Source organism: Erpetoichthys calabaricus, chromosome 12 (assembly GCF_900747795.2).
Source record: "Erpetoichthys calabaricus chromosome 12, fErpCal1.3, whole genome shotgun sequence".
Lineage (NCBI taxonomy): Eukaryota > Metazoa > Chordata > Cladistia > Polypteriformes > Polypteridae > Erpetoichthys > Erpetoichthys calabaricus.
In genome coordinates, this window is record NC_041405.2 from 18446645 (window position 1) to 18460070 (window position 13426).

The window sequence follows — 13426 nt, forward strand, 5'->3', positions numbered from 1 at the left end:
CTTTCTCAAGATTATAGAAATCTCTGATTTTTAGAAGCAAGTGTGGCTTGCTGTTTTTCTCTCTTACCACTTTTATGTGCTTAAGTATTAAGAGTTCTGTATTGTTTATGTAATGTTTCTGTTTTAAGGTTATACTGTATGTGGATGTATTGATATCTTTAATGTATAAATTGGTATGTGTGCATGTCAAATATTAGGTACAGGGTTTCTGGAGGCTTGGGTCTGATTTTGAACTGCATTAAGTTCACACATTTTCCCTTCTTCTGTATGACTATTCAGTGGGTGCACTGAGATTTGCTATCATCTGAAAGGGTGTGTCAGTTTAACTGGTAAATTGAAATTAACCTAATACAAACGAGTAATGGTGGGTGTGTGTGAGTGTGTCGTACAATGGATTGGTTACCAGTCCCGGATCATGCATAATTTTTCAAGGATATTTTAAAGAATCTCAACAACCGGGTACTGAAAAAAAAAAAGCCCCTTTGAATTTCTGAAAGTTTGCCTTTTCTCTATCTTGAGTATTGTTGTTCTAAATTCTGAGGCATTTCAGAAAAATCTTTTCCTTTGATCAAGAATTTCACTGTCATCTTATTTAGAACTGGTATGTAAAGTGATGATATACATCTTGTATAAACACACACCTTTAGATTAAATATTTTTATTTCATGAACATTTTTTTGTGGGCGTGCACAGCTTTTTATCAAGTTATGTGGTTAATACATTTTTAAATGAGAATGAGTATAAATGCCATTTACTCAGGGTGTCATTTCATGGCCACCTTACAGTCCCCACTGGAATGGAATCCTTCGGAGCAACGCCCAGTTTTGCTTTTGTCTTGTTTAATGTCAGCCTGGGACAAGTTAACTGTTTGGAAACACTGCAACAGTATGCATGTGCGCACTGGCGAGTTTTTTGCCTGCAAGGCGCCTATTTAGACTATTATGTAATAGGAGCTTTGCCTGCACTCTTTAAGTGTACTAGCAAGTCAGGACTGGAGTAGTTCGTTCTTTACTTTTGTATGCTGTTTCAAGGGTTTCTTCTCTATCTTCACATTTTCAGTACTTTTGTGCACTGTTAAATTGTTTTGCAAGATTATGCAATCATATTTCAGTAGTAAGGAGAACTCTCCTAATTAGGAGGCTATTGAAATTCATTTACTCATATAAGGTGTTAAGAGTTCGCCAAACTTGAATTATCCCAAAATATTTGCCACCTTGGAATTTTATTTCTGTTTCAAACTTTTTTTCTAATCGTAATTTTTCATTGTGAATTATTTTTGTGTTTTTATATTTTGCCTAATGCTGTCTTCTCGGATATTTATTCCATGTCATAGTACAGCCAACAAACAATACATATCCTCAGGTTGAAATGCTACAGTTTATTTCCCAAGTCATATTACCATTGCCTTAGGAATGTTCCTTTCTTAATGTGTACTATCATTGTTGTGATAAAGTGGACAGACTGTTCCAGTCATACTTAACTGTTTCAGAAACAGAAAGGGGTTAGAAAATCAAACAGTTGACAGTTTAGTGGACGTTTAAAACAGTGAGGGTGAATGGCGAGTTGAGCTAAGCTGGTAAAGAACAGGGTATGCATGTTTGTTTTTATCTCTGGTCAAACTGTGGAGCTCTTCCCCAAGTCAGAGACAGGACATTGTGAAACTGAAGAGGAAGAGGCCACATAACAGTGGAAATGGGTTGGGCTTGAATGCTCAAGTCTGCATTTACCTTTCTGAGCATTGGTTATATAGAATTATTCTATCCATAGCTGTATTGTAATGACGATGAGAGAAATGGGCAGCAGGTTGCAGGATGATATCAAGGAAAAACCTAGCATGCCTCTGCAGCCACCGTCAGAAATATAAATGGAAAACTCTGTATTAGAGGACTTAAAGTCATGCCATTTTTTTTAAATCTGCCCAGTGTACTTTTTTTCATGGCAATCTGAAACGTTTGTTTGCCTGCTCTGTGATATGAGAAATACATTTTTGGAGAAATAAGCTGTGTAGATGTGAACCTGCTTCTTTTAACCTCTAGTCATAAACTGAGATGGAGCAATGACTGTTGTGTTTTATGACAATTAAAATCCAAGCTTAGCTGGTTTATAAATTTGCAGGCACAAAATAAACACTGATGCATGGCTTTGGCCAAGATAACAGACAGTCCTGAAGTAGACGGTCCTTGATTTGTCGACTTTCTCATCTTTCTGTTGTTTGTTTTCATTTTGCATGTTGTCTTTCACAGTGTCTTTCCTCCAGTTTTAGGTTTAGGTTTATTTGTCATATATAGGCTAACACAGGGTCAACATACAATGAAATGTGTATGACGAGAAAAACAAGTCACTCAGCCTATATCTAATAAACCTAAAAAAAATAATAATAATTTAAAAAAATTACAAGTTAAAAATAGACAAGCCATATAAAATAAAATATGTACGTTTTAAAAGAAGTTATAGAGCAGTAAGAGTTGAATGAGCAGCAAGTACAAATGACAGTTATTGCACAATGTTTTATGAGTACAGATGCATATTCCATAAAGTGCAGATGCATGTTCCAGTCAGTATTCAGAGTGTGTGCAGGTACAGTTTGTGTGTGAGTATTGCAATGTAGATGTAATGCAATGTAGGTGTAATTTAAGTGTATGTAAGTGTTCAGGTGTTGCTGTTGAGGAGTCGAATGGCCTGGTGGTAAAAACTGTTCTTAAGTCTTGTAGTCCGAGCAGCCAGACTCCTGTATCGTCTGCCAGACGGTAACAAGGAGAACAGCTGGCGTGCTGGATGGCTGTGGTCCTTTATGATGCTGCTTGTCTTACGCAAGCACCGATGGAGGTAAATGTCTTCAATGGCAGGAAGACTGTTGCCTGTGATGTGCTCTGCTGCCTTCACCACTCTCTGTAGTGATTTCCGGCTGCTGGCAGAGCAGCTCCCATACCAGACGGTAATGCAGCCCGTCAGGAGACTCTCGACCACACTCCTGTAAAAGTTTGAGGTGATGTTGGCATTCATGCCAAACTTCCTCAGCCTCCTCAGGAAGTAGAGCCGCTGGCGAGCTTTCTTAACCACAGTGTCTATGTGAAGGGTCCACGAGAGATCCTCGGTGATGTTTACTCCGAGGAACTTGAAGCTGTTAACCCTTTCAACTTCTACGCCGCTGAAGTAGATGGCCTGGTGTTCTTTGCCTTGCTGTTTCCGGTAGTCCACGATCATCTTCTTGGTTTTGCTGACGTTAAGAGACAAGTTGTTATCCAGGCACCAATTACTCAATGCCAGCACCTCCTCTCTATAGGCCGTCTCATCGTTGTCAGTGATAAGGCCTATGATGGTTGTGTCGTCTACAAACTTGATGATGGTGTTTGTGCCGTGTTTTGCAATACAGTCGTGGGTGAACAAGGAATACAAGAGGGGGCTAAGCACACAGCCCTGCGGCGCTACTGTGTTTAAAATGAGTGATGAGGACATGTGTTTGCTGACTCTCACCACCTAAGGCCTGTTTGTGAGGAAAGAGAAAATCCATCTGCAGATGGTTGTCCCCAACCCAAGGCCGTCAAGCTTCAAGACGAGTTTTGAGGGGATGATGGTGTTGAATGCCGAGCTGTAATCTATGAACAGCATTCTTACATATGTATTTCCTCTTTCCAGGTGGGTGAGGGCAGTGTTTATTGTTAGCGCAATGGCATCCTCTGTAGATCTGTTTGCTCTGTAAGCAAATTGGAGAGGATCCAGCATGTCGTGGAGGGAGGAGCAGATATAACCTTAGACCAGTTGCTCGAAGCACTTCATAATGACCGATGTCAGTGCAACCGGGCGATAGTCATTCAGACAGGAATGATGGTGGATGCCTTGAAGGAAGTGGGGACCACTGACTGCCTCAGGGAGAGATTGACGATGTTGGTGAACACACCTGCTAGCTGGTCAGCACACACCCTGAGGGCACGGCCTGGGATGCCATCTGGTCCCAGAGCTTTGTTACTCATCATCAATCATATTATATTAAAGGCAAGTATAGGCTATACAGGTTCTTGTGCCCTATAGTTTCTATAGGTTGTCCCAAAGTGTTAATAATAATTGTTTTGCCCACTGATGAACTGTTCCCCAGCAACCGGCCCAATCCAGAATCATTTCCTGCTTTTCCCCGTGACCCTGAGTTGGGATCGTCAGGTGTGAGTGAGAATGTTACGCTGTGTTTATGGACCTATTTCTGCATTCTCGATATAGGCTCTGTGAGACCCTATGGTATTCTGTGTTTTTCTATGTGGTAAGCGTGTATTGAAATTTAACAAGCTCCATTCATAGAACTGCATTTCACATGTTAAACACTCATAATCTACAATTATTTGTAAATTGGAAGAATTGTAGCTCACACAATGATAAAATGAAGTACATTGCTTATGCAGATCTCAAAACATTGTCTTTCATGCAAGCCAGTATGTTTAGGGGTCCCAAACAAATCATAAATTTACCATGCAATACCATGCCAGTGTATAGCAGTGATAACATTGCATTTCCTTTTCGTGTTAGTTGTTTCCTTTTTTTTTTTTTTTTTTAAAGACTTGATTTTGACATTGTAAGCCTATCATCTTAAACTGCTTTGCTGCTTTCTTTCATAGTTGCATAAGGTGGAACGAGGACAAAGTGACAGTTTCTTACCTTGCAGATTACCATACCATACAAGATATTGTTTGATGTTTTGTTCCTTTATTTCAAAATGTAAATAATGACAAATTTCAACTACTGAAATAATTTATGAAAAACGTTAATTGCTCAGATTACTGTAGCTATGGGAAGGAGCACATTGTATGAGGTAATTTAACATTGAGTAGTTTCCTTTGAGCTGCAAGGCAGGATAAATAAATCTGCATTAAACGGAGTTTGTTGTATTTTAAGTAGTAGAAAACTGAGTTTGAAAGCTTTCAAATGAATTCATAAGGAAAAATGAACTTCCTCTTTAATTAAATGTTACGCAGTACAGATACTAATATATTACAGTTTACTATAGAGCATATGCATGCATTGCAGTTTGAAAGTCTGAGTTTATATACTTCTTTAAAAGTTAGATTTGTATTATGAAAGTTTTGATTATTTAAATTTAGTCCTTTTATTAAATGAGGGATTTAAATTTGTAAATTATTTGTATTGTTTAGAGTAACTGAAGCATTGGAATGGTAATGGTGAAGGATGGGTTTCTGCTTGGACTTTATAGACAGAAATTAGCATAGTTGTATTATTTTAATGTATTTATTATGTATTTAAGCTTGGAGTGATTGTGCAGTTATTGCAAAAAGGTTAGAATTTTAAATATATATTTAGTTAGTCTTCCTCCTAATATCCTACAGAATTACAACACTGTAGACTGCGATTAAAATGGTTGCAAGTTTGACCAAAAATAAGCTTTGCTGATTATCATTTCTACTTAGTTCATCCATGGCAAATGAAATCATTGAAACTTTAAACTAATTATATCAGATGCAAAATAACATTTTTTATTTGTAATAATTGAGCAGATGTGCCGCTGGTACGGGCTGGTACAGGTTCCCCATGGATACCCCTTGGATACCCATGAGCTACATTTCACTTAAGGCTGGTTTATACACTTCATGCGTCCGCACTAGGTGTGAGGGTCACACAGTGAAAATGACCAGGCGTGGACACACACATGTGAAAATATTTATATGTACCCAGCCTGGCTGACGTGACGGCCATATATTCCAGCAGAGGCTGGTTACGCTTGTTCCAGAATGATGAACGAAGGGCTGAATATGATACAGCAGGTCATCAAAATGCAAGGAAGCCATGCAGACATTTGAAATTCATCTGCCCATCATGTAGGTCCCCTGTTATGAAGATATATGTGCCCCATGGAATTCAGTGTCCCTTCTAATTTGATACAGGAGCACTAAGGTGTTATTGTCACAGATCTCCTTGCGTTCTGTGGAGGAATATTTCGGACAAAATAAAATAAATGAATGCACAAATAAATAAAAGGACAGTGAAATTTGAGTATAAATATATAAATGTTTCAGGAAATGTAAGCATAAATAAATGTGCCATGAAATATGTTTTTTGTTGCTTATTTATTTAATTGTGTCCGTAATATTCCTCCAAAAGCATCATGAAATATGGCTTGAAATAAAACTGTCACTTTTCACTTGTCAAAGTTTATAGGGTGGGCTGCAGTACATTCTGTGTTTTGATTGGTGAATTGTCTGCTGTAGACTGCTTATACCTAATTCAATATGTCTGTGCAGGAGATAGAACTTAATGAAATACCACAAGAATTAATTAGAAAAATGCTTACTGCTCTCCATGAAATTAATTCTGTCGAAGTTATCAAGTATTTCAGAGAGAAAGTTGAAGATTTATCAGAAGAAATTGCATTGTTGGCGACCCTTTTAGACTATAATATCGCTGAAACTATTTTTGAAAACATCGAAAAAGTGGTGCAACAGACGAGGCTACATGCCAGTTCAGGTGATGAAGTTACTTGCCCTGGATGCCCATCCTTGGATATTCCAGTTAAGTCAATAGAACACTTTCTTTTATGCCGTTTAAAAGTACAACAGATTGCAGATCTATATGGTGTATCAGAGAAGATGATCACAAGGCGAATGAGCCAGTGTGAGATACGGTGTGCTGCATCTGTATCGGTTTAGAGAGTTTGACGCAGAAAGCCCAAAGCAGCGCCAACAAATATTTTGTCACTGATCATGTTTGTACTGATCACAGCTGTAAAATTGTTTGAAAAAGTATGCTGTGAATATGTACCTGACTTTAGACTCGTAAAACAAAGGTGAAATATTCAGTCAGTAACACTGACTCGGAGCTTGAGTAAAATACACTGTTCTTAATGACTGTACATAATTTGAAAGTTATAATGACATTCAGTTAGCAAAGTCTTCAAGACAGACATAAAAGCACAAGGAAAATATACACTGCACAGGAAAAGAATTAGACACACATACATGGAGGTTAGAAAGTTAAGAGATTGATAGAGTAAAATTTTGCACATTTCTTTATTTGGCACCTAAATCAAAGCTTATTTGTTCCTTATTTTCTTCTTTTAGGCGCCACTGGCTCCTTGAGTTGAATTTTTGTCTGAAGCGCTGAATCATGTTACAGAACTTAAGTGACTTAGTGTATGTGCCATATATTGTACAGACCATCTTCCAACGTTTTTTTCTTACTCCTGTATCACTCATTTGGGAATTTTAACATTTTTGAGGTTAAAGGACCATCACTAATAGCTAAAAGCAAATCATCACCAGTGGGACCTTTTGGTTTTCTTTTTATTATTGTATTTTTCCACCAGTTTCTTTACACCTGAAAAAATGACTTTGGATGCTTGTAGGCGGAGTGATGGCTCTGAGTACCTGCACTGGCATCTGGAAGGTTGCCGGTTGAAATCCTTTTTACTGCCAGAAGGGATGCTGCTCTGTTGGGCCCTTGAGCAAGACCATTAAACTGAAAATCGCTCCAGGGGCACCGTATAATGGCTGTCCCTGTGCTCTGTCTCTGTAAAGTCATGGGAAAAGACAGTTTCTCCTTGGGGATTAATGAAGTACATCAAAAAAATAAATACATTTTACTACTCAGTCAAAAGAGATTGGATAATGGATTCTGTCAAATAACTGGCTACTAGGTTCATAAATTAAGTTTATTTTCACCTTCAAAATCTGTTGTTATCATGGCAGTAAGAAAATGTAGTCTTTATTTAATGCTTTAATTTACTGAAGAATTATTTCTATAATAGGCCTACTGTGAATCAGAGTAGTGTAGGCGTGTAGAGCTTTGGTGACTGGTGGTGTTTCATAATGATTCCAACTGGCTAAAGGTAAGCACATAGTTTCAAGAGCAAACAAATGTGTTAATGTTGTCTTCTTCTGTACACCATCATTTCAGACGGTTGCCGTCACATTAGTTAATGATTTCCAGTATGCCTGTGCTCTCAGGTGCACTGGTGTGTCATCTGGTGTTGGTTCCTTCGTTGTCTACAGCTTTTTTGGGATAGATACTGGCTGTGCACTACCCTAGAAGTACACTTTCGGTTCACTTGAAGTGTTTCTATAGCTGGCAAAGAGCCTTAGTGTCTTTACATGTGATATTCACCCTTTTCACTTCTCTGAAGTTCTATTTGCAGATGGCAGGGATTTTGCCCAACTCCATTCTGTTTTGATTACAGCTGCACTGAATTATTATACATGAATATGTAATCCAGGGTGCCGTTTTAAATATGAAATTAATAATTGAAATTTTGATGTTGTGAAGACCTGGCAGAAGGTTTTCTGGAGAATGAGCATCACCATTGTGGCAGAGCACAGGGGCAGCAAAGTAGTCCAGAAACTTCTGGGAGGATAAAAAAAGAGACAAGCATACTGGTGGGGAAAGGTCCTGCTTTTGCCCATGTGGTAATTCAGGAGCCATCATAGTGTAGAAAGTTTGCTATGTGTGAATGATTTCCTGAAAGATCAACAGGCATGAGCTGCTCTGTAGGAGATAGTAAAGTGCAGCCATAATGGAAATAAGGAAACGCTCTCTTGGGATGCTAGAGAGAAAGTTTCACATTATGTTCACATCAAAAAATAAATAGATTCATACTAAAACTATCTGTACTTTCCAGAGTATAACTCTGTTGTTATTTTTTGTTTTGTTTATGTTTTCAGATCAGCTTTGATGTTGCATAACATTAAACTAAGTGATCTATGGGATCTTTGGGGCATTACATGCTTAGTTCATCAGAGTGACATTCCCACTTTTAACTCCTTGAGGACAGGTCCTGTCCTTTTCAACTTTAACTATTGAAAATATTTTCATAGCCTTCTTCCAGTATCAGTTAAGCAACTGATAGCATCTGAACTATATGAGTGTATGGCTGTTTTTTGTACAACCTACAATGACCTGGCTTTCCAAACATGGCAGATTCCTGCTTTATGCCAGCTGAAATCAAAATTTATGTCTTTTCTTTTATTGGCTATAAACTTTGGAGACATTCTTTAGCAGTGTGTAATTCAGTACAATCATTTCATAACATAAATGAACCGTCTACTATTTTAGACTCAGATACTGCATTTTAAAAAATGAACATTTTGTCCTAAATTTTTTTAACCCCACTTTTTTATTTTGTTTGTTTGTCATCTCGTCCCCCGCCCCAACCCCCCCCCCCCCCACCACCACCACCACCCTCCCCCCCCCCCCACACACATATTTTGTCTGGCCTCTTAGTTTAGTGGCATTGATTGACATAACTGTGAACAGATGGATTGTTTCCCTGCTCTGCCCAATACTGATAAACGCTGCAAGTCTACAACAGGATGATCCTTTCCCGACAGACATTAATGCATTTCTGTTTAGCCTGATGGCCTTTCCAGGAAATATGCAGATGTAAGGCAAAGAAAAAAAAATATCTAAAGTGCGATTTAGCTTTATTCTTACAAAAACTCTCTACTTTAGTTTCTTCTGAATACTGGAACAGAAACAAAGACACAGCTCTCTAATATTTTTTGTTAATACTATCCTGGTGTTTATGTAAGTGCTTGCTCATTTGTTAATATATGTTTTGGTAATGTGTTGGAAAATTTCTGACGTATGTGAGCCACAATTCCAGCTGTACCAGCAGTAGATATAAAGCAGTAATTTTTGGAAGGAGCATCATCAGACTTGACATTTAGCTAGCCTGTCAAAACAGCCTAAACTCTTATCCTGTTTCTTTTCTACATCTGTTTTGAACATGCAGAAAGAAACATCAAATACCCAGTGTAAAAGTTGCTATATTAAAGTCAAACTCTCATGGGCAGGTTTAAGCCTATAGTCATACTGCACATTTTATTTAGTATTTTCTAATTTAAATGTTTGAAGGAGTTGCATTTTGCTGTTAAAATACTTTTAATTGGGATTATTTTATAAACCAAAAATGTAAACATATTTCACATTAGCACTACAATCCATGTTGTAACAGAAATTTATTCCATGTATTTCTTTCCATGCAAGCAAACGGAAAACTGCTGACTCCAAAAGAAGGAGTGGACGTCTCGAAATGAGTCGAAAACAATCGTTGAGTGTTCCATTTTTAAATTCAGTCTCTATTTACCTTTGAAGCTTGTCGTCAATACATTCTAAATGATCCTTTTCTTTTGAACTCTTATCTTTTTTTTTTTTCTTTCTTTATTAAAACGTTTTGCCTACTTGAGTTAGTACCTGGGTTGAAAAAAGAGAATTCCAAACTTCTTCTGTGAATGAAAGCCTTTAATTTGAAACATGTGTATTAGGATAACCACACAAATCTTTGTTTTGCTTGACTCAAGAATGTCTTGATTGCATTGTGGTACGCAGTCAGGAAATAAAAAGCTGAAAGAGAGCCTCATTAAAGGAATTTTAAATATTTAAAAGTTTAAAGTTAATTAGCAGTTTTTCCTATCTATGTTTGTGGTATGCACAGCTCAGTTTTGGTGTTTGAGATATGTTTGATATGCCATTCATCTACATATCATTATATGTAACATTCTTCCAGAGCTAATAGAACATGGGGAGTGGATGAGATGCTCAATTTTGTTATCTTTTTATCATTCAGAAGTGTAATTACATTTTTAAAATTCTCTGTTGTTATGCCAATATTAGGACATAAATCTATACCATGTTAGAAGTGCTTGCACACAGTGCATCTTTACAGGATCTCTGTAGCCTGTCAGATCATATAAGCTATGCTATTACTGGACTCCATACAGCATTGAAAGATGCGTGAAACCAGCACCGACAACAAAAAGAAGCAGCCAACCTCCTCATGGGATACAAACCACCCTTCGCATTTTGTTTTGTCAACTAAAGTTGCTGACAGACTAATGCATTCAAGATTTATGATGCATAGAAGCAAAAGGTATCTCACTAGATGTTGTAGCTGTTACTTAATCTTTTAAAATCTCTTTCATCTTTTGGTAGCTTTTGGTGTCACGTCAATTTTAATTAAAGGTCATCTCTGAGGACCTTTATATGTGTCCTTTCTGATGGTATGTCCATTGATGGAATTTTGCTGTATTTTGCCAGCTTCATTGATGTCTTTGCCCAGAGCATTTGTTGGATCGTCCAGCTGGGGCATTTTATTCAATTTTGAAATGCAAATAACTGAGTGTGGCACGAGGATTTGACAAAATTTTGAAAACGTAACATGATAATTAGACTGAGTTAGAGAAGAAAGAAGAAAGTTACCTTGTTTTATTTACTGGTCTGAAATATTTAATGCTAACCGATTCATGTTGTTGTAAATGCCAAGGGCTCCACTGTACAGCTTATCTCACCCTTTCAATATTTTCTGGTGTCCTTACAGTTCTTGTTGGTCCAACTAACATTTATTTAACACCACAAGTAGTTTGAAATTGGACAGCAATGAAGTGCTCACTTCACTCTGTTAGTCTCATTCTGCCTCTTGCATACAGTGGGCTTGCAGAAAGTATGCACAGGAAACTACTTATAAAAATTGTACATGATTACTCAGATTGGTGTCAAAGTGGGTAGAATATGTGATGTCATTGCTTGTCTCTGCTGCTGTAAACTTTACCCCACAAATTAAGTTGATAAAACTCTTAAATTATGCAGCGCAATGAGAGATGTTTGCTCGCACTTACTTCTCAGTCACCTTTGTCCAAATAAACTGAAACATACAATATGTAAATAAATTAAATTTGTCAGTGGTTAGTAGGAGCTAACATCCAAAAGAACTTTTTCAAACCAAGCATTGGAAGTTTAGTCAAAGACATACAGGTTAGGTGAATAGATATTGCTAAATTGACCTTGGTGTGGATGTGTGAGTTGGCCCCGTGATGGACTGGTATCCTGTCCAGGGATTGTTCCCACCTTGCACCTGATGATTGTTGGGATAGGCTCCATCTACCCTGTAACATTGCCATGGATAAGCAGGTTAAATAAATGGATGGGTGGATGAATATGTACTGTGGTACCAAAAGAATCGACTCAACAAGTCAAGAAGAGCTGGGGAATTGCCCAGTATAATGTTCAGAGGACTAGTGAAAAAAATGTGTTGAAGTTTATCAAAAACAAGAAGCATTTGACAAAATGCAGCAGTAAGGTTGTGGTTTATATACAAAATGGCGACCAGAAGAAAGTATGGCTGGAAGTGACGTCATAATGGGAAAACAGAAGTGACGTCATCAGAACATGGCCGGAAGTGATGTGATCGGGATGGGACGTCATCTTCGGGAGTTGGAAGCAGAAGTGAAGTCTTGGTCAGAACGCCATTTTGGAAATCTGTAAATGATGGGAGATAAGTGAGCTAATTCGTTACTTTTCTACTGTATGTCTGGTGAAAGAAGGAGAGAGGCATTAATGCTCGATATCAACCCTTCATCTCATGATAATTCACTCACCTCAGGACTTGTTGGCTGCCTCCTAAGCGCTCGTGTGTGACAGTACTTTATTAAGCACTAGTTTTTATCAGTTGTAACACAGGGCAACTTGATAACTGATGGAACACATTTTATGTCTAATGCAGTGTAACATTTGCTGATCATGGTGACGTCAAATGAAAAACATACAAATAAGAATTTTTCTGTAATCTGCACAGGAGTCAGTAAACTCGAACTTAAATTTACTAAATATTTTTTGAGAAAGCAGCATGTTAAGGGAATGTACACGTAGCTTAGACTTTTTAGTGCATATGCAAAATGGTGTTTTTGCTTCTCTTTTGCCATCTTAGTGTATAGCATATTCTTGCAACTCACCTTAATTACCAAAGTGTAGGGACATTAAGAACCCAATTTAAAGTGAAGGAAAGGTCATCGGGTATATGTATGCATTTTAGTATACTACACTGAGTTTTTAAGTTCTTCATTGTGTTTCTTTTCATGCTGCGCAGTGTTTTACCTGTGTGTTTTACTTAATGGTCACAATATTAGAGTATATTATTTCAAAACTGTGAATAGCATGCTCTCTCAAAATAACAAACCATGTAGGTGCAGCTTAAAATTTATTTTTTGCCAACATGGACAAGGGTTCCAGTATTTGTTCAAGTGCCTTTTAGAATGGACAAAATACAGTACCTTAGCTACTTTGTCCATGTTATTATCATTTCTCCCAGATGTGGTTTTCAGCATCTCATGAATAGCTTCTCTCCTAGGATTTCCATGCACTTCAGTCTCTAGAGATTATAGAGAGTTATGCAATAAACAAAAACATCCAGAGTGCTGCAGCTGAGTGTCGGAAAACACCTTGTTAAAAAAAAATGGTTATAGGAGATCTGCTAGACTTGTTCAAATAAACAGGAAATTCACAAATTGCTTACATAACAGGACTATGTAACAGTGCTGTGCAGATGGGCATCTTTAAATACATAATATATTGACAATAATGAACCAATAACACATAAAGACACTCAAACTTTACAATTGACTCTGACTTATTTTCTTTCATTTTTATCCTAAAGTCATAT

The 13426-nt window shown here is 37.5% G+C and overlaps 1 protein-coding gene across 6 annotated transcripts in view; it reads left to right on the forward strand.

The window, feature by feature from the left end:
• The window catches only part of LOC114662950 (myocardin-related transcription factor A-like), a 147584-nt gene that overhangs the window by 48371 nt on the left and 85787 nt on the right, over nucleotides 1–13426 (forward strand). The gene's annotated exons all lie outside the window — the stretch shown is intronic.